Source organism: Wyeomyia smithii, chromosome 3 (genome assembly GCF_029784165.1).
Source record: "Wyeomyia smithii strain HCP4-BCI-WySm-NY-G18 chromosome 3, ASM2978416v1, whole genome shotgun sequence".
NCBI classification, from domain to species: domain Eukaryota; kingdom Metazoa; phylum Arthropoda; class Insecta; order Diptera; family Culicidae; genus Wyeomyia; species Wyeomyia smithii.
In genome coordinates this window covers 266,810,184-266,831,722 of record NC_073696.1, presented here as the reverse complement: position 1 = coordinate 266,831,722, position 21,539 = coordinate 266,810,184, and the positions used below count along the sequence as shown (strand labels likewise).

At 36.5% G+C, this 21,539-nt stretch overlaps 2 long non-coding RNA genes across 2 annotated transcripts; both read right to left on the bottom strand.

Annotated features, from left to right (window-relative positions):
* Window positions 1-7,033: 7,033 nt before the first annotated feature.
* On the bottom strand, window positions 7,034-9,505 carry LOC129730171 (uncharacterized). The gene is made up of 3 exons (XR_008728802.1): window positions 8,128-9,505; window positions 7,966-8,068; window positions 7,034-7,878 (listed from the first exon to the last, which is right to left on the bottom strand). It is a non-coding gene; the product is annotated as an uncharacterized LOC129730171 (long non-coding RNA).
* Window positions 9,506-17,868: 8,363 nt separating this feature from the next.
* On the bottom strand, window positions 17,869-20,337 carry LOC129731197 (uncharacterized). The gene is made up of 3 exons (XR_008728982.1): window positions 18,947-20,337; window positions 18,691-18,887; window positions 17,869-18,587 (listed from the first exon to the last, which is right to left on the bottom strand). It is a non-coding gene; the product is annotated as an uncharacterized LOC129731197 (long non-coding RNA).
* Between the last annotated feature and the right edge of the window lie 1,202 nt (window positions 20,338-21,539).

The following is a 21,539-nucleotide window of genomic DNA, read 5'->3' as shown; positions in this document are numbered from 1 at the left end:
TATTTCGATATTTTTGGTGATACCTTCACGTGAGCCCTCTCCAAATTACGCAATTTTACGCAAGTGGCAGTTCCATACGATGAAATAAATATCTTCAGACTTTCCATTAAGGGCACAAACTTTCGTATGTAATAGTATGTAAGCAGCCTTTCAAAACTATTTGATGCCGATTTTTGTATACAAAAATATGAATATTAAAAAGGTTTGAGTTTTGAAGGTAGCACTAAACCATCTTGAGCTAAACATGCATGCATGCTTTCGTAAGGTTAGAAAAATTACTCTAGCTTGTACCTTATATACACTACCCGTCATAAGTTTAGAATCGCTTTACTGCGTATTGCAACATCCAGTTTGAATATTGCAACACCCCGAAAAGTTTAGCATCACTTGATATATGTATGTTTCGAACTTAGTTTAGCTCAATAATCACATATATATACATATATATATATATATATATATATATATATATATATATATATATATATATATATATATATATATATATATATATATATATATATATATATATATATATATATATATATATATATATATATATATATATATATATATATATATATATATCTACTATATAAAAATGGAATTCCGTAACGCTTGATCTTATTGATATTATTCCCTCCGTATCTGTGTTGTACAGTAATCATCATCATTTAAAATCGTTCTATATCAGAAAAATAAGCGGTGACGTAAGGATTTTTTAACCGGAAAATGTTCGCTGATGTTCAGGAAAGACATTTGGAGAAAAATAATTAGTATCTGATTACTACAATTTGAGATATTATTCACAAAACTACGTGAAACATGCAAAATTATGACTTTTCATGCTGAATTTGCCTCTAAATCAAAATTCAAAGCGATGACATGTGATTCCTATTTCATTGAAATGTTTGTTAATGTTCAGGAAAGACATTTGAGGAAAAATAATTAGTATCTGATTACTACAATTTAAGATATTATTCATAAAACTACGTGAAACATGCAAAAATATGACTTTTCAAGCTGAATTTGCCTCTAAATCGAAATTTAAAGCGATGACATGTGATTCTTTTTTCATTAAAATGTTTGTTACGTTCAGGAAAGACATTCGAGGAAAAATAATTAGTATCTGATTACTAAAACTTGAGATATTATTCACAAAACTACGTAAAACATGCAAAATTACCGAATTTACCTCTAAATCAAAATTCGAAATCGAAGCGATGACATGAGATTCTTTTTTCATTAAAATGTTTGTTAATGTTCAGTAAAGACATTTGAGGAAAAATAATTAATAGCTTATTACTAAAATTTGAGATATTATTCACAAAACTACGTAAAACATGCAAAATTGTGACTTTTTGTGCTAAATTTACCTCTAAACCAAAATTCAAAGCGATGACATGAGATCCTTTTTTCATTAAAATGTTTGTTAATGTTCAGGAGAGACATTTGAGAAAAAATAACACGTATCTTATTGCTAAAAGTTGACATATTACTCAAAAAATTACATATGTTCGAAGCATTTTTGAAGATGATTTTCTGCATGCAAAGAAACACCTTAAAATACTCTCTTTGATTTTTTTTTGAAAAACATATAATACATGTAAAACTTAGACTTTTTAAGCATAAGCTCAAATCGCATCTGAATCAAAATTCAAAACATGTGATTTCAATAAATTGTTCCAAATATTTTTTTGCAGAAAAATCCATGTTTTGAATCAGTGCGAGCCGAGCATAAAAAATTTACATTTCTGATGTACACTAAGGTCGCTTTATACAAGGTTTTTTTTACGCGGGTTTTTTTTACGCGGCTTTTTCTACGCAGATTCCGGAATTTACGCTGTTTTTTTTTACGTGGATTCCGGAATTTATGCGTTTTTTTAACGCGGATTCCGGAATTTACGCGGTTTTTTTACGAGGCACGTATCCCCCGCGTAAAAAGCGACTTTAGTGTATTCGTAGATTTGTGAATAGGAACACATTACGGGATTTGATTTACTTTTTTAACTTCACCCAAACTAGATCTTGGAACATTCAGCTGGAGAAAAGGTTTCATTTCATTGGTTTGAACATAGATTAGGAGGCGTCTTAAGCATTGAAAGTCATTTTTTATTTTCTACATAGTTTTGTGGATTAAAGCACAATTGTTAGTTATCAGAAAACCCTTACTTCTTCTCAGACGTGTTCCTTTGACACCAACAAACATTTTCGTTTTGAAAAAAATCACAAGCATCTCTTTAGATTTCATTATAGAGGAGAAATAATTAATAGTTAATTTCCAAAAAAAAAGGTTTACTGTAAACGATTGTCCAATAGCCCGAATATCACCCAGTATAGGTATATTCGAAACTGGGAAGACTCAACACAACATTTTCCAAAACGGCGGCTTCCGGCTTCAGAAAAATAACCTAAAGTGGTATTTGGCCAACCATTTCAATAATTCCGAAAGTGGTACTCCATACGTCGTTTGGTAATCCGATATGGCGACTTCCAGTTTATGTGTGTTCTGTTCTCAAAATATTGAAGTATTTAAAGTGATGATGAACTTATAAGATGTGAAATATTTTTTAAGTAAGTTGTGCTAAAGCAGTAATGAATTATAAAAAATGATTCTTGAATTTAAAACCTTTGATCCCGAGCATCGCCGGGAACGTTTAACTAGTATATATATATATATATATATATATATATATATATATATATATATATATATATATATATATATATATATATATATATATATATATATATTCTTCTGCGAAGTTACATAAAATTTTCTGAACTGTCGAAAACTGAAAAGCTCTAGCGTGTGTTCTTATTACACTGAGAAACTTTGCTTAAGACTGCAAATACGTTGGATAGAGTTTCAGAATACTGGTCCGTGTATTCCATGTAATAAATACATAGCAATTGTATTTTTACATGAAACCTATGAATATATTCAAACTGAAGTATCACAAAAACACATTTATCATAATTTGAAAAAATAAAGATTTTTTGATGGACAATTTTTTAAAAAAATCATGGTTTGCTAATACCTGCTAACAAATTTTGTGTAATATTTTCACTTAAGTGCTTCAAAAACTTTTGTACTCGGAAGAAAACGACGTAATAATTCAATTTCTATCGAGAAAAAATTTGTAAGAAATTATTTCGCGTGAACTCATAAAATTATCACAATAAAACGTGAAATTCAGACAAAGTTTATAAAAACTCGTAGATCTTTGAAACTTTAAGAGTTAGAAATTTTGTATATTCTGTAAATTGCATAGAATTTAGAGATCTACAACTTTTGGTCGTAGCCGACGTCTTCATTGGCCAGAGCAGTGGTATTTACGGAATCGTAATGATGAACTGAAGCCAAAAATCGAGCTCAGACATTTTGAATTCTAAGATGGAGACTTCCGGTGTCTGGAAAACAGCGGAAAATGACCTAATACCACCCAATATGGGTATTTTCGGAATCGTGATGATGCACTGAAGCCACAAATCGACCTCAGACATTTTGAATTCTAAGATGGCGACTTCCGGTGTCTGGAAAACAGCGGAAAATGACCTAATACCACCCAATATGGGTATTTTCGGAATCGTGATGATGCACTGAAGCCACAAATCGATCTCAGACACAGTTTGAATTGTAAGATGGCAACTTCCGGTTTCTGGAAAACAGCCAAAAATGGTCGATTTCCATCCAATATGAGTATCTCCGGAACCAGAATGATGCAGGGAGCTAAAAATTGACCTCAGACACCATTTAGAATTGTAAGATGGCAACTACTGGGAAACTGCCAAAAATGAACGAACACTTCTCAATATGGATATTTACGTAATTGAGATGATGCATAGAAGCCAAGCATTGACCCTGAACACCATTTTGAATTCGAAGATGACCACTCGCAGTTTCTGGAAAACAACGAAAATAACTGAATACCACGCAATATGGGTATTTCCGGAATCAGGTTGATGCAAGAACAGATAAAAATGACCGACGACCAAAAAAAAAGAAAATGACCAATATGGATATAGGGTAGGGAATATATTTTAAGCAGCTTTAGGAACCGCCTGTGTATTCAGACGAAATACTCGAAATGTGTTGGGTGAAACTCAAACAGTAGTAAATCAATCTGTTCGCTATCGTTTTCTCTATCAGAACTTGTTTTCAGATTGTGAAACTAAGTTAGCAAACTTTGACAATCGTGAATCAAAGTTACGAATCGAGGGTCACTATTCCAATCACCCCGAACCTATTTTAAGCAGTTTCCATCTGTTTTGCAGGTGTTTTTTTTCAGCACCTGAAGTGGCTCCTGAATGGCTGCAATATAGGTTGATTTGTTTCAATTGCAATCGTTCACAGATTTCTTTGTGATTAACGGTATTACTTATATTCGTAAGGCAGCTAGACAATCAAAGTTTTCGTTTCCATCATTGAAACTGTCGATATTGATCAAAATGCAGGAGTTTGAGGCCAGTTTTCTTCGACTGATTAAAATAGGCGCTACTGCTTAAGCCGTTCCTTACCCTAATCAAAATAAAGGTGATGTACAAAAGCCAAAAGTCTAGGACGTTGTCATTCCGATGAAACCAACCAATTCAAACGATTTGTCGTTCGACTTTGATCATATCCTATGGCTGATTCGTCGTGCATCTGCAGACTATTATTATTTCCTGTATGGACTTCCTCACTGCGACCAGAATCGTAGATCTATTGTGAGAGGACTATAGGGGCCGTTCAATAATTACGTAAGCATATTTTTTCACTTTCTCAACCCCCCTCCCTCCCTCGTAAGACATTGTAAGATTTTTTGATACTCCCCTCCCCCCTAGTAAGATATTACTGCCAGCAGATTTAGATTTGAACTTTAGTTTTATCATCCTGAAGCAAGTACAATACTTCGTTTCCCCTTCGGTCCTTATTCGAGTTAATAGTCCTTTTTAGGAATTTCACTGTCCACACCTTCATGAATATGGTTATTTGCACAGCAGCATTAACAATATTTTTCTTACGTAAGATAATCAATTTACCCCCCTCCCTCCCTTGTAAGATAACGTAAGAAAATTGCACACACCCCCTCCCCTCCTATTTGCGGCCCCATAAACAAATCGCAAGGAATCAATGGCTTTGAAATGTTTAGAATTATTGGTGCTATGACACTCATAATAACCCGGATTCCGCGGCAGATGTCACTTTGCGACGTTTTTCGCACTTACTTGAGTCCCGTAATAGGATTTTGTTCACTTCACTCTGGTTTCACCGTGAAGTGACTCCCGTAATAAGCACCATTAAATTGAACACAAAAAAGGGCGAGACGAAGTTTGCCGGGTCAGCTAGTAGTATATATTTAAAACAAGTACTGTTATGTGCTCCCGAAATCCTCTATGGCTATTGGTGAAATATCCATCGTCTACTTCATGAAATAAATTCGAGAATTCTATGAGGTACTATGAGATAAATCGGGGTGAAATTGATCACCCGCAAAATCCATACATTCTATTGGAAATGTGCTTTTTTTCTATATGTTCATGATATATGATGATTCCTGAACTGGAAAATATCAACCACAGTTAGTTTGGAAACGAAAATAACGATATTTCAGGTTAAAAATTATTCATTGTGGTTCCTAAGCTGCAGTTTGCTAAACTTGCGCTCATTTGATCACCGTTAGATCGATTTCAATTTGGTTTGTTGCAAAAGTTCAAAAACTAGCTCTGAAATGAAAATCTTTATAATTTTCTGCGAATTCATCCATATTACCACAGATAACAGATATCCAAGCTAACTTTGCTTCATTCGTAAAAAGACGCAACGGTTTTTTAGCATGTCGCAATACGCAGTATGGTGGCGCTAAGAACACTTAGTGGTCAATGATTCGATAAAATCGATAGTTTTACAGCTTTTATCGATATTATCGCAATGAGAATGGTTGCCGTTTTTAAATGTAGAAATTTTGAGCAGTCGTAATGTGTACATTATCGACTTATTTATTCAATCCCTCTGTATATTTGCGATAAATTTGTTTGTTTTAGTGTTGGTTTGAAAAAACAAATACATAAACCTCACAAAATCTATGTTATATCGTTGCATAAACAGCGACTGTATAATCTGTAAGAATTTTCATGCGTCTGTCAGCTTTGACCGTAAACCAGCGCTGCCATCACTAAAGTGGTTAAAGTCGCAAGTTGCAGGAAGATGTCGTTAGCATTCCAAACGAGTAAGAATTTGAAATCTTACACACGCTTTCTGGAGTTTTTTGTTCTAGCTTGGATGTCTGTTATCTGTGATATTACTTTGATGGTATGAAATAATCATTGTTGAAAAATATATTTTGAACTTTTATCAAACTTTACTCACTTCTCCAAATTTAACGTAATTAACCCTTAATTTAGATTACTTTAAGTAAATTCAATACTATTTTTGATATTTGGAAACTTGTTTGATTAAATTTGATTGAGTTTTGACTGAGTTAGAAGAATTTTTCGAAAATTTGTGAAACAGCACTGGGCATGCAAGAGTTAACTTTGACAGGTATGTGGATTTTTCAAAAGTTACATTTTATGACACGTAAACATTGCCTAGTGTTGTAAGATTAGTATCGTGTGATTAGAATTTTTATTCCGAATTTTCAGGTGATCAATTACACCCCACTGATCAATTTCACCCCATTCCACGGTACTTATGATAAAGCGCTTATTGAAAAATGATCAAAAATAATAATAAGTAGGGTATCGGCTCTATTGTCGTCAGGTTTGTCCAATTATCGTCCGGGGGGTTAATGAAGTCATAGAGAACTTACCTTTTGCAGAAAGACGTTCTGCATTTTGATGAGCCATCATGCAAGAAACTGACGCTCTAGGACATCATTTACCCCCCCTGACGCTAATAGATAAAACCTGTCGATAATAGAACGGATATCCTATCTAGCTTTTTTATCTTTATGGTTAGTAGAACAAGTTGTTCTACGATTTTATAGCTGCTTGATTTATTAACAACTTAAAAGAAAGGGTTCCTCTATCTTTGAAAATAACTGATTTAAATTCAAAAAACTAATTTTTCGCTCTTACTGCTTTTATTTAAATTGTTACATTAAAACTATCTTTGAACGACTTCTAGGGCTTTTTGAGAGAAACAATTTGCAATGCTGACATCGTGAATATTTAATTAAACCTAATAATAGGGTGCCCAATAAAAACGGCTTTATTCGCAGTATTTTATTTTCAAACATCCATAATTTTTTAACCAATTAATGGCGTCGAGTCCACCTGTGCACTGCACAGGTACACTATTCCCTAATATCCGAGCATATGCAATTATCGAAATATAATAACCTATAAAAACAAGTAAGCATACTAGCGACACCCTTTAATTCAAAGCATCAATCACTTAGGTTTGATTTGCTTCTTTAATTTAAGGAAAAAGAACTTAAATAAATGTTCGGTGCACATGTGACGAAATCAACCACGCGACGCCTCTGGAACCAGTTGATTGATTTTTTATCTTTTTAGATCTAAATAGGCTTTTTTTCTAGTTTTTCGATCACAAATATGAATACTTTCGTTAAACTTGTTGTTAAAAAAAATTATTGCTGGGAAAAAACTCGAACTTGCGATTGCGTTCTAATGTCAATCACCTTTATTAAATAATTTACGCTCCCGGAAGATAAACCAAAGTGCTTCACGTCAGAACCATAACTAGATATATATAACAATCGATTATGAAAATAATTAAAATTAATTCATTATTATTATTGATAAAATTAAATTAAATTATACGGCATTTGTATTTTGATCAACACTAAACGGAACCAGCTCTCTGAATTGAAGCACGCGGTTTTGTGAAGCATCCGAGGGAATTGGTTCCTTTGTTGTATTCTTAGTCTCCTACGAAAACAAGAACATGAAACAGTTATGCTAATAATGTAATAAACAAAAAAAAACCTTAATTTAAAACCGTTAAAAACAGCTTACCCAGCAAAGTTATCTCTCATAGCAAGTATAAATATTTGTCGGAAGGAGAATCGTGATTCGATTTGACTTTAAGTAATTTCCAGTAGCTCCTGATCGATTATTCCTGCATATCAATAAAATTAAACATTATTAGTTTCCAACACTTTTAATCGAACTAATTACCTAGTATACACATCGGCATCTATATCACTTAAGTAATGTTAAATTGATTATCCTATATCATGTTACCCAGTCAACTATCTGCGCCAATCAGAATCTACTTGGTGGTTGACTTTTTGCTGTTCCCGACGATCCAAATTTTCGGCAGATTATTGATAATTAGTACATTTATGGTAGCGACTTATAAATTTTTTATCGCCATTCTCCCAGAACTAACGGCAAACCTCAATAAATTTCTATCGGCTGTGCTCAATTTCCAACATTTTTTAAATTAATTACCGCATGGTTTCTTAGCACTGAACATTTCACTAGAACAATAATGTCCAACTTATTCGATTTTTTCACACAAAACAACCAAAGCATCCCGCGGCGACAGCGATTTGTACAAACATTTGCAACTTGCAAAAAACAAGAAAAAAGTACCGGCGCCGTCGATTTGTAGAGAGATACGTATAGCGATTCATTTAGATTTTAAAAAATCCATTGTCACAAATGTTTTTCTTGAAAATGTTACACAAACTTCGCTAAACTAGAAATTTTCTTCGGCCATTTTTCAAAAAAAAAACCTTACACAAAACAGCAGGAAAACGAGAAACAAACCCGCGACGACGGCGATTCGTACATTCGTTTCCGCAACTTTCGACTAACGGTGTTCCGTTTCTGAAACTGAAGATTTTAAAAATCGATTGTCACAAATCCTGGATGTTTTTCTGGATGTTGCACACACTTCACGAAACAACAAATTTTCTTCAACTTATTCAATTTTTTTCAAAGAACCAACACCAAGCAGCGAAACAACGAGGAAAAACTACCGGCGCTGGCGATTCTCGCAGCGATTCGCAACTTTCGACTGACTTTGATGTTTCGTTCCGTTACCAAAATGAATTTTAGAAAATCGATAACGTTTATTTATTAAACAATCCACTAAATAAATTTTCTTCGGCTCATTCGATTTTTCCAGTTAACTAACACAAAACAGCAAAAAAAAAAATAGAGAAAAACCTACCGGCGCCGGCGATTTTTAAAAAGATTCGTATAGCGATCCACAATTTCTGACTAACGTTGCTGCTCCGTTTGCAAAACTGGAAACTGTTTTAAAAATCCATGTCACATATGTTTTTCTTGAAAATGTTGCACACATTTCGCATAGCTAGAAATTTTTTTCAGCCAAATGATTTTTCAAAAACACAAAACGAGAAAAACCCGTGGCGACGGCGATTCGTACAGCCATCCGCAACTTTCGACTGGCGGTATTCCGTTCCCAAAACTGGAAAATTTTTAGAAATCGATTACCGCAAATGTTGCACACACTTCACAAAACAAATTTTCTTCGGCTTATACGATTTTTCAAAAAATAAAACTTGCACAAAACAGCAGAAAAACGAGAAAAAACTACCGGCGCCGGCGATTCGTACAGCGATTCGTACAGCGATTCGCAACTTTTGACTGACGTTTGCGAACGAGAGCAAAACGAATACGGATACGCATACGTACGTAAACAAGAATGGCACGTTCGTACGAAAGCAACGATGTTCGAAAGCTCGAATTGGTTAGAACGAATCGGATTCGTATGTGTTCGTACCGCATTCGTACGCCGCTGCTGCTTTCGTACGAAAGCGATACGGCCGTAAACAAGAATAAGGGTGAGTATTTTGTCGAGACTTCACTAAAAAGCCAAGCTTGACGAATCACGTCTAATTTTCTTGCCGAATTTATCGTTCAACACTGTTGATGTGGAGGTCAGCAAAAACATTACTGATATTTCGGCACGAACTTTGCTTGCTGCCAAGATTTGGTAACACAGCTGTAATTCTTATGAACGAGTTGGCCGCCATTTTTCTTTGTACAAATTTATGCAAACGTGTTACGTACGAACACAAGGGAAGCAGAAGAAAGTTTTACTATATTAGTGCAAACTACATACACACTTGAAAATTTTTGCCGGGTCTCGGTAATTTATTGCCAAAAAGTAAAGTGACCAGATAGCTAGGGTTTGAGCGCGGGACATAAATTCAATTTTTAGACGAGGGGGGGGGGGGTTGTGTGGTTTGGTTTTAATACTTTTCTTCGAAATGATCAAAAATTACACATGCATAGAAGGGTGGCAGTGACTTGACTTGTATGGGAAAATTTTGTCTTGTATGAGAAAAAATGACGCTTGAATTTCGTTTTGTAGTAAGGTTCAAAAGTTTCGTATACTTGCACAATGTTCTCATACAAAAGTTCAACTCAATTGGACTTCGAAAAGTTATGCCTCGAAGCGGTCCAAGTTTCCCTATTTTGACTGATGAAGCTCATAAAACGTTTATTTCGATATCGGACTGGACTGAGACAGTTGTCGCTATCGATTCTTTTGATGTCAAATGTTTTAAAAATGCATAAAACGTCAAGATTCGGTGTTATCTAAAAAATCGAAAAAATCAACTTTTTGGGTTTTATTTTGAAGAAAAATGAAAAATAAGTGAATGAAGAAATAAAAAATTCGAGACCGCCAACCGTTCCAGTGAAAACATGTGATATTTGGTGGTCCGATTTTCTTTAAACCACGGGACTTTGCAAAGGTGCGCATTACACTTTAGATGAACGCGGGACATTTCGCGGGACGATTTTCTACGCGGGACTGTCCCGCGAAAAGCGGGACGTCTGGTCACTTTACCAAAAAGGCACCACCGAGCGCTCGGTTAAACAAATAATGACAGCTCGGTGATATTTTGTGCCGAAACTTCAGTTTAGGTGAACCGAGATTTACGAAAAAATGTGACAGCTGTCATTTTTTTAACCGAGCACTCAGTGGTGCCGTTCTCGGCAATAAATTGCCGAGACTCGGCAAAAAATCTAAGTGTGCAGATGTTTACAAGCCGAAAGCCGAAAAAATGAAGTGCAGCTACGTTAGCAGAGGTAGGAATAGAAAGAGTGTAGTTTAAAATCGTGCAAACGTCTCTGGGGTGAACAAGCATGAAACAAAAAAAAAGCACCTTGAAGTAAAATGGACGCGGTTCAAACAAAAAAAAAAACTGCAAGAAGAGGATGTGAGACTCTTGAGTATTAAACATTAAATACTCAAAACGAATAAATTTCTTTACTTATTAAAACTCATCGAGCTTATAATTTATCTTTGAAAAAAAAAAAAAAACACTGAATTCTTAGCGGAAACATTGTCTGCGATTGGATTCTGCTGGCAAATCGCCTCTTTACTCTGCCAAAACACTCAGTTTACCAGTTAACCGAGGGGTCGTTAGACTAGTTTGCCGCCTACGGGTAAGATTTGCCGGGAGCGCGGTCAAATGCGTGCCGAGATTCTCGACGTAAAACGACATGCTGGTTTCCCGAGATTCTCGGCAAAACAGATTCAGCCGAGATGGTTTCCGAGTAGTCACACAAAATAATGCCGAGAGTTGGCAAAATTTTTTAAGTGTGGATAAGTCACCATCTAGGAATTCGAAATGTTTTCATTCACATCGGTCAGATCAAAACATTTGGATATCATCCCGGTTCCGGAAATACTCATAATGGATGGTTTTTAACCATTTCAAGATGTTTTTCAGAAATTGGAAGCATCATTTTGTATTTCAAATTTCATTTCTAATCTTTTCGATTTTCATTTCATTTATTTATTTTGTTTTCGCCATCACGGTTAGAGTTTGACTGATAGAGCTGTCAATTTTTTTTCTGCTGACTCATGGGTTACTATGATTGATGTTGATTGAGGATTGATTATAGATAGTTTCGTCGGTGCATGTGAGGGTAAACCTTTGGGAAATCGGCAATTTTTGACCCTTTTTTTACAGCGAACGTTACCTTATACAATGCATTTTTATATACGGTATCTGCTTTATCCTTTTTCTGCTGGTCGAGCAGCACGGTATCGCCTACCGTAATTTCAGATATCTGGGTATGACGATCTTCTCGTGCGTTGCGATCAAACTTTGCAATTCGACCACGTTCACGAAGTTCTCCATCATCCTTATGCCTAATCTCTGTACGCACATTCGGTAGAAAACTACTTGCATGAACATCAATTCCGCTGGCGGAACCTTCGTCACGTGATGTGGCCATGTATTGTACGCAGTAATGTAATCAGCAAGAGCTTCCTTCCAATAGTGCTTTCTCAACTTTGTGCCTTGTGCCAATTTTACGTTGGGTTTAGAGTTTTCTCCAAGTTTTCTTGAGCCACATATTCAGTTTCTCACTGTTGAACGGTGGGCCATTATCAGCCTTCAGCGTCTTAGGTATGTAATACGTGTTGAAGACTTGTTTTGGAACTCTCTTGACTGCCGCTGTGTCCGTTTTCCATAAAGATAGCGACCAGAAAACGTCAGTAGTTATCCGTTAAAACCAATGCCTTTCAGTTGTGTAGGTCCGAGCTGATGCAAAATACATAGTACTAAGGCATATACATAGTACTAATGATTTGTTGGCAGCTCTGTCATTACTATCGGTGGTAGACGACTATTATATGCCTTAACTAGCCTAGCCTCAATTTGTGTTTCATTGTGGACATGCCAGGGTGACTTCGGTGCGCCAGATGCAAAACCCACGGTTGCAGTGCTAAAAGTAGCACCATTTTCTCCTCCTTCATATAAACATACTCTTGTAGATACAGTTTCTTTCAAAAATGGATGATATCTTACAATCTCTTAAGCTCGCAATCCTTCACTAATTCTTTCTTCACCTGTCCGCTAGTCAAAATCAATAGTTGGTTACTGATCGTGCTAGGGTTCGCAATAACCGAACACAGTTCGTAGGCTTCCGCATCCGTTCCATATCAAGGATCATCTATTCCAAAGCGGCATCCGCTATATTTTCACAATCAGCTACATGCTCGAGATCGTAACAAATATGATTCGTCCGAAGAAGCCAGCCTTCTGCTCTGGACATTATTCTTTTACCTACATTTTTACAACCTTTGTTCCTCATGAACATCAAAGCTTCACTATCTGAGTGTAGTATGCGAAACGTTCCATCGACCAGACAATGACGAGTGCCTTGCGATGCAATTGAGGATATCGGCTCTAGGAACCCGTTAAACTTTTAAACTTTCCGATCCACCTGGACCAGGATTGCTCTAAAGCCCCATGGCGAGGCATCCTCTATTGACCAAGCGCATCTCTGCTTTGTTTTTAAGATTAAAGTCGCGAAGCGGTTTCATTTCAAGCTTTTTAAGGAAGGGTTCGTCAGCATTCCCAAAAAACTGCGAGCTACCGGAATATCCTTTGGGCTTTTGAACAGCTTGGTGTCGGAGGTCTCATAGCCTGTCGGGGTAGAGTTCCCGACCCATCAACCGTAAACCCAAGAAAATCTAACAAAAAAATCTGATCAAATTGTTCTTCAAAAGAACACTTTTGACGTTACCAACAATTGTTTTTAGTTATTTAAGAGTGCACCCAAAAATTAAAATATCGCCCAGATAAACGACTTTGTTTTCATATTCTTCTGCTAGGGTTTCCGTTATCCTTTGTAATATCTCCGGCGCACATGACAGACTGAATACTAATCGTTTGAAACGCATGAGTCCATTTGCAGTCATACATGTGGTAAAATGTCTAACTTCTTCATGAAGCTCGACATGAAAATAGGCGTCCTTCAAATTCAGTTTGGTAAAGAACAACTTTCTCCGTCCGCACAAAAGACGATCTCCATATAAAGGAGTGGCCAAACTTACTAAAATGCGAATTCCATATGAAGGTTTTGAACACAGGATTTTTTGGTCTATATTTTCATAATTTATCAATGAAATCTTGATACACGTCTCCAAAGGTAACTCTTTCAATAATGAAGGAAAACAGTTTTTCTGAACTTTTTAGACTATACAAAATTCTACTAAAACTGTTATGGTATGTTTGCATACAGTTAAGAGCTGTTTATATTAGCTTCCTAAAACTCCTTTGTGCCCTTTGGAACCAATACCCGAGGTGACATGTAAGATAAAACATCCTACTCTTCATTAGCTCTTTCGATGATCCCTCTGACCTGCATGTTGTAAAGCCTGACATTCATTCAGCATTCTCAAAAACTTTCGGTATGTTGTATGTTATATTTTTTTTCGGGGCCACAGATAGATATACCAGTGAAATTCGTTCAAGAAGTGTTGGCAGTTTATTTAGGTACAATAAAATAGCTTCCAGTAGATTAGCTTGTTGCTAAACTCAGCGCAGGATTTCTTCTCTTTTTTTTAATTCTCTACTTGGCTTGGAGCTTGGCCAGAGCTTAGTGTAAGATTTAATCTTCTTCACTTGGCTTGGATCAAAATTCACTGCAAGTTACCCCCCCCTCCCACTCTTTTTTTGGCTCGAAGTTAAAACTTAATGCTAGGTTTGATATTATTTTCACTTGGATTGGAGCTTAAATTATATACTAACTTATATATATATAGAATTGGTTGACTGGCAACCGTGATTTTGTTCTTTCGGAGCAGCGTTGCTAATGTGGAGAAAATAACATTGAAATTGTAATATTTATACGCACTTTCACTATATATTCAGCTATAATTGAGGAAGTTCATATCATGGCAGGATCGCCAAAGTGCTATCCTAGGATTCCTTGAGGGTTTCTAATCTATAATTATGAATAGTTAACCACACGTCTTGCAGCAAGCACTGTATTCTCCTAACGCTCTTCTATATGCGTTACGTACTATATGAATGCGCTCTGTCTCCCTCAACGCTCAAAGTCAGTTCCAATTGAAAATCATCATGCGATAGGGACGCTGTCAGCCTTCGTTTTGTATGCGATATATGTTTTGGTTCCATCAAACCTACCGTGGTACTCCAGTGTCATATGTTTTTGGGGCCATGAAAAAAAGATGACGCCTTTTTGTAGGCCTGCTTTTAATTGAAAATCAATGCAAGAGCATTAGAGTAGTTTTTATGTGACTCACAAAGTGCTCGCGAAGGTTAACCGCGTCACTGGCGCCTAACAATTTTCAAATGGGTTGGTTGTAAATCATTTTATAAATTATTAGAAAAGCCAAAAAATATTTATAGTTTTCCTTCGATTTTTTAATGAAGAATGAAAAACTACTCGAAGTCCAGTGACTGACAGTTCGCCCATGTACAAATTGTTATCCAAAAAATTTCGAGCAGTTTTTTATTTTTCATATAAAAATCGAAGGACAACGATGAAAAAAATTAAAAATCTCGTTTTGCTCAAAAAATTACACTCTTTCAGCTGTTACATAAAAATCAGAACACCAAGTAAAACTTTACAACCCAATTAAAAATGACTTTGTCAGGCCCTGGTCTGTAGTGGAGTACCGGCCTTGAGCATCTTTCTGATTCCGGCAGTACCCACATTGGATAGTATTTGGCCATTTTTGGCTGTATTTGGGAAACCGGAAGCCACTTTTTCGGATTTAAACATGGTGCTTTGGGACGGATTCTAGTATCTGGGTATCTTCCCGAAAACACTCATATTGAATAGTATTTGGCCGTTCTACAGTTAATAAAATCAACTACTTTACAGAATTTCATATTGATTAAGGGCGCTACCCTTTTATCTATATATTTAACCTATTTTATCTTACCAAAGATAACTAGAACAAGATACATAAATTCACATAAAATTGTCACTACAGCAACTGTCCGCTAACTGGGCTACGAGCACTTCCCAGTTATTGAAATCAGCTCGCTAACTGGGATATCATCTCAACGCCGAGGGGGAGTTCGATGGATAACGCTGCTTCGCGACAACTTCATGAAAGGCTTTCGTTCTCAAGTTGATCACCAAATAGAGAAGCCGCAACTACAAACTTATCTCTCAAATAAAGCTATATTATTGTTTTCGTATTTTAAATATGCTCGATTAGAAAAATTTTAATTTTTTAGTTTTCGTTCCCAATCCACATGCCTCCCGTGCGTTTAGATATTTGACGTTTGTTGTCTTTTTAACTGGGAATCCTCCCAGTTAGCGAGCGCCTAGTTAAAAAGAAGACCAGTTGAAGCGTGCCCAGTTAGCGAACAGTTGCTGTATTAGCAAAACCGATTTATCGTGCATCGTCCGTCATCGATCGGTAAGCTGATCAAGATTGTATATGAAAAAGGTGTGGCAGTTTGGTCAGCTCGACGCTTAAGATAACATGCAGATCAATGATATTGTCATTTTTTGCACTTAATGCTATTGCCATATATTTTGCACTTCAAAGTACGAAAGAAACGTGTGAAATTGACTGTCAGAGTGGGGGTTTTATATTGAGAGGTCATATTTATTTTCAGGTCCCATTCTACCAAAACTTAAAGTTTGATATGTCGCAAGCCAGGTTTCAGAACCATTGTGCGTATGGTCAGTAGGGTGGGACAAAAAATAATGGTTAGCTCCCATGCACTTTTCGTGTTCCTTATGGGTCCGATAACAACTGTGTAACTGTTCAGATCGATCAGTGAAACGCCCGATTTGCGCCCGATTTTTAAAGTTTCCCCCAAACTGATTGAATGTCTGACGGACGGCTCACCATTGAAATTTTCCAGCAACACTGCTACAGCATGCTGCTATTGCAAACTTGCTTAAGTATGAGAAATAATTTTGCGTGGAATCAATTTTCAAAGTGTGATTTTTGCTCAAAGTATCTTCGGGGAAGCCTCCACGATAAATTTAAGCGATATCATTTCTTATCATTCGGTTGAATTTGTAACAGCAGCATGCTGCAGCAGTATTGCTAGTAAAATTCAATGGTGAGCCGTTCGTCAATATTCATTCAGTCTAGGGTGAATATATTTTTTCACAAGCAAAGTAGCGGTCTTCAGAAGAGTTTTTCCCAGGAGCTAACTGGACATCTCTATAGAAAAAGTTTTGAAAAAGTGGTTTATTTCCCATATAAAATCGTATGGAAGTTTAAAAATCGGGCGCAAATCAGGCGTTTCACCGATCGGTCTGAAAAATTACACAGTTGTTATAGGACCCATAAGGAACATAAAAAGTGGATGGGAGCGAAAAAATAATACCATCGCTTTTTTCCCATATCACCGTGTCCCAGTCTAATGGTCAGGTTCACCGGGACACCCGATTTTTGCTTTACATAATAACCTCGGCAAGAGTGGAAAACTTGGCTGTAGAGTGTGCTCATCAGGAAGTTCTTATGGTACGCTTAATTTTAAATGATGCGCCGATAATTCTTGATTCTTCCGGAAAGTTTCATGTTTGAGAGCTAAGCATTCGTACACATTATTATCATTTTTCGAACTGCAGCACCGTACAGTCGTCCACATGGATACTGAAAAAATTGTTTCACCTTTCAGCAGTCATACCTCATCAGTTGATTTTGACGTTAAGTATACATTATATTAACAGTGCATAAATTAGTTCGACTTTTGCTCACACGCAGCGACAATCATGTCCGATGAATTCTGCAAGAGTCAGGTATCTTGTTCTAGTCATCTTTGATTTAAAATAAATTTGAATTGGTTTTGGATTTAATTTGATTTAGATTTGCTGGCTGTTTTTGGCTTTTCGATCTCTGTTCGTTTCAGTTCAGTTGAATTAATCCATCAAACCACAACAATACGATTCTTGGCAGACTCAAAAATAAAACACACACAAATAAACCTATCACCACCGAAACTAACTATTCGAAATGGGCATCAAATATTCCGCTCACATCCGTCCGCCAATTTTTCCTCCTTCCGGAGGCTCATTTATCAAACAGCCAGCAGCCGAAGGAAAAGTGTCACTTTCGTTCGTGTTTAATAAAACATATCCATTCCGATTCACCCCCCCACCGTGCTGATATGTTGCCCCTCTAATCTATCAACTGGCGGGTGATAACGGTGGCAGGCTGGGGTAACGTTCCCTGCCTGTCATCTCTCATATTTTATTCGACTTCGTTAGCGGATGACGACTGTCTATGGCGAATGGCTTTTCCAGTTCGAGTTCGAAACCATCAGCCAGCCATCAAGAATCCGGGGAGAAATGTTTGTAAAATCTTTATTCTCATCCTGAATTGGCAATAAAGGTGCATTTCGGCGTCGTGCTCGTGACGTATGGCTGGAAGACAAAAGTTACGTAACCTTCTTATACGGTGGCATTTCCGCTTGCCTTCTGTTACGAAACCCATCCCCCTGCGATGCCAATGTTTACTCAATGATTCCTCGTCAGGCTGTTGTCTATTCTGGGTGCCGGAGACAGCAGGGAAGTGAAAAGCATTTCAGGTATGTTGGAATTGATTTCGGCGATACATAAATCATGATTTTGGACTGCGGAACACCCGGAACGGCTCTATTTATGAATATGGATTGCAAACGGGCGCATGAAGTGCTTTTTGTTATTTTGTGTTTCGTCTTGGTGAATGTGTATGTTTATGAAATATTTATATAGATACTCTATAATGGCATTGCTCGCGTTTCTTGAGCATGGCAAGATTAACCAGAATTGAACACATTTAGGTGAATGTTTGATCCCTCCGCCAAGTTTCGAAAGTTTGGCCTTGCTCGCATGTCAGTCAATCAGAATAGTTAAACTTTGGTTGGAGGTTGCTGCTTTATTCAATAACATCGCCATCGCACCAACGGAAACAAAGTACAAATCGTTATCCTTCCGAATAACTTCATCCAATCAGTACCAACAATTTAAGCTTACCGTTTGCCGAAATTTGCACCGAGCTCCTGTTTGTTCAGCTGCTTGCTCGCGCCCTCGGGGCAAAGTGTGTGCTGCTTTCTTCGTACCGACCGAGAATTACGGTAAACTCGAAATCGAGATTAATTTTCATCCAAAGATGCTCCGGCTCACATACGTCAGTCTGGTCTGGAATGCACCAGACCCATTTTCCATGCGAGCTGAAGAAGCAGAAGAAGAATGAACGAAAACCCAGCTGAACTGAATCGTAACGTTTTACCTGATGCTCGGGTACGTCTTCATCGTTCCTCTCGTTTCTTGGGTCGGTCGTCTTACGGCCAGGCCGGGTGCAGGAATGTACCGATTGTGATTTTATGTAATTAGAAAATTAATCTTAAATGAAAACAGCACCGCCACCGTCACCGCACATCAGATCTTACTTTCGCTTCTGGCGTACTCGGAAATTGGGACCAGAAATGACACACGGTCTTCATCCGGGCGAACTTGTTCTCTCTCGCTCCTCTGCATTGGCCGCCTGCGAACATTGGCTCACGGTTCGTGCGCAATCTTCTGGAAGACAGATTCGATGCTTGTTATTAAAAGTAAAATATTTGTGTTTGATTTTTCGGAAGTTCCTACCGGTGATGGTTCGTGTGTCTTAATTCGGAACAGTGTCCCGTAAAGCAAGTTAGACAGGCTGAAGTCAGTTACAATAGAACGACCGTACAAACGAAATAGGTTTACCACCAGAAGCGATTACACAATTGCCGCTCAATCAAAACCTGAAGGTATTCCAATTAATCAAGTCCTGCTTCAGCTCGAATAAAATCCTTTTGTTGACACTTGAAACCCACGTCAGAAACATCTCAGCCACACCTATAGTCGAAAATTATCCTTAAGGAATCGTCTTCGTGTGCCTTCGAGAGCATCCGTAGCATCGTCCTATAATACATGCTCTCGGTATGGAAAATGAAATTCGATATAATTTATGTCTCTCCACACTCGGGCACGTGAGAGGGCCTTCAATGAACCGGGCATACACCACCACGGAAAAGACAAACTATGTATTTATCGATGGCAGGTGCACAGGGATGGGGCGGGTTTTGGTTGCGGCGGATGACGGCACCTGGCAAGTGTTTGGTGTTAATAAATTTGCCTCGAATTTCTCGGGCAGCGTCCCGCCTGTGTTCAGGCAAAGTCAATCTTGAGGAAGTGGAGCTTTCGACTTTTGCCTGCTTTCTTACGTTACCAACCAAAGCCAAACGAGGGGCCAGTAAACGCTGTAAGTGATTTAAAATTCGGCATTTTTCAACATTTGTTACTATTTTTGATTCTTATATTTATCTTCTTTTAATTTTCTACTTCATTTTTCATGCTATAATGTTAATAATTTTCGTTCTTCACTTACGGTCTTCCAATTTTATCTTATATTTCTATAACAATGAAGACATTTAGATATCTGTCAAAAAATTTTTTATTCTTTTTCCATCATCATTCATTTATCTCTATTTCCTAAACTCATGATTTCTTGTCAACTTCTCATTCTTATTTCATGTCAATTTCTCATTCTCTTCTGACCAAATTCCTGCTTTCAACCTAAATTTTTCATTCTGTTCTCAGCATCATGTTCTCTTCTTCTTCTATTTTAATTTCTTCTCATTATCTTCTCAATCTTTCCTAATTTTTCCTTCATTTTCTTCTTACTAAATCATTCTTCTCGTCTCGTACTTTTTTTTTAAATTTTGCTCATTTTGTTTTGTTTGATAACTTTTTCTTATTCTCTTCTTATTCTTACTCAATAAATTCTTGTTTTCTTCTCATTTCCTTATTGTTTTCTTCTCATTCTTTTCACATTGTTTACCATCCTTTCCTCATAATATTCACATTCTGTCTCGATTTCTCCTCATTCTCTGCTAATCCTAGTGAAATTCTTTCCTAAGTTTTCATTCATTGCTTCTCATTCTTTTCATTCTTTTCTCATTTTTTTCCTCATTTTCTCCTCGTTTTCATTTTTTTGTCCTTATTTGCTTCTCATTAACTTGTTTGACTCTTCTCATTCTCTTCTCATTCTCTACTCTTTCATTCTTTCATTTTCTTGCCATTTTTAATCATTTTTCTTTTCTCATATCGCTCATTTGTAATTCCATTCTTTTTACTTTCTACTAATTTTTTTTCCTCATTTTTTCCTTATTTTCTTCTCATTTTTTTTTCATTTTTTATTCATTTCCTTCTCATATCCTTCTCATTTCCTTCTCATTATCTTCTCATTTTTTGTTCATTCTATTCTCATTCCTGATTTCTTCCTATTTTCTTCTCATTTTCTTGACGTTTGCTTTTGCTTTCTCTTCCTTTTTTTATTTTGTCTCATTTTTATCTCATTCCATTCTTCTCTCCTCGTTTTCTTCGTTTTTTTTTCTTCTCGTTTTCTCTCCATTTTCTCCCCATTTTCTTCTCATTTTCTTCTCACTATCTTCTCAGTTTCTTCCTATTTATCTCACCTTTTTTTCTCATTTCCTTCTCATTATCTTCTCATGTGCTATTCATGTGCTTCTCAAGTGCTTCTCATGTGCTTCTTATTTTCTTCTCATTTTCCACTTGTTTTCTTATCATTGTGTTTACATTTTCTTTCCATTCTTTTGTCATACTCTATTTTGTATAATTTTCTTCTCATTTTCTTCTCATTTTCTTCTCATTTTCTTCTAATCTTCTTTTAATTTTATTTTCATTTTCTTCTTATTTTCTTCTCAGTCTCTTCTCATTTTCTTGTCATTTTCTTCTCGTTTTATTTTCTTGTCATTTTCTTCTCCTTTTTCCATTTTCATCTCATTTGATCCTCATTTTCTTTTTGTTTTCTTCTCTTTTTTTATTTTCTT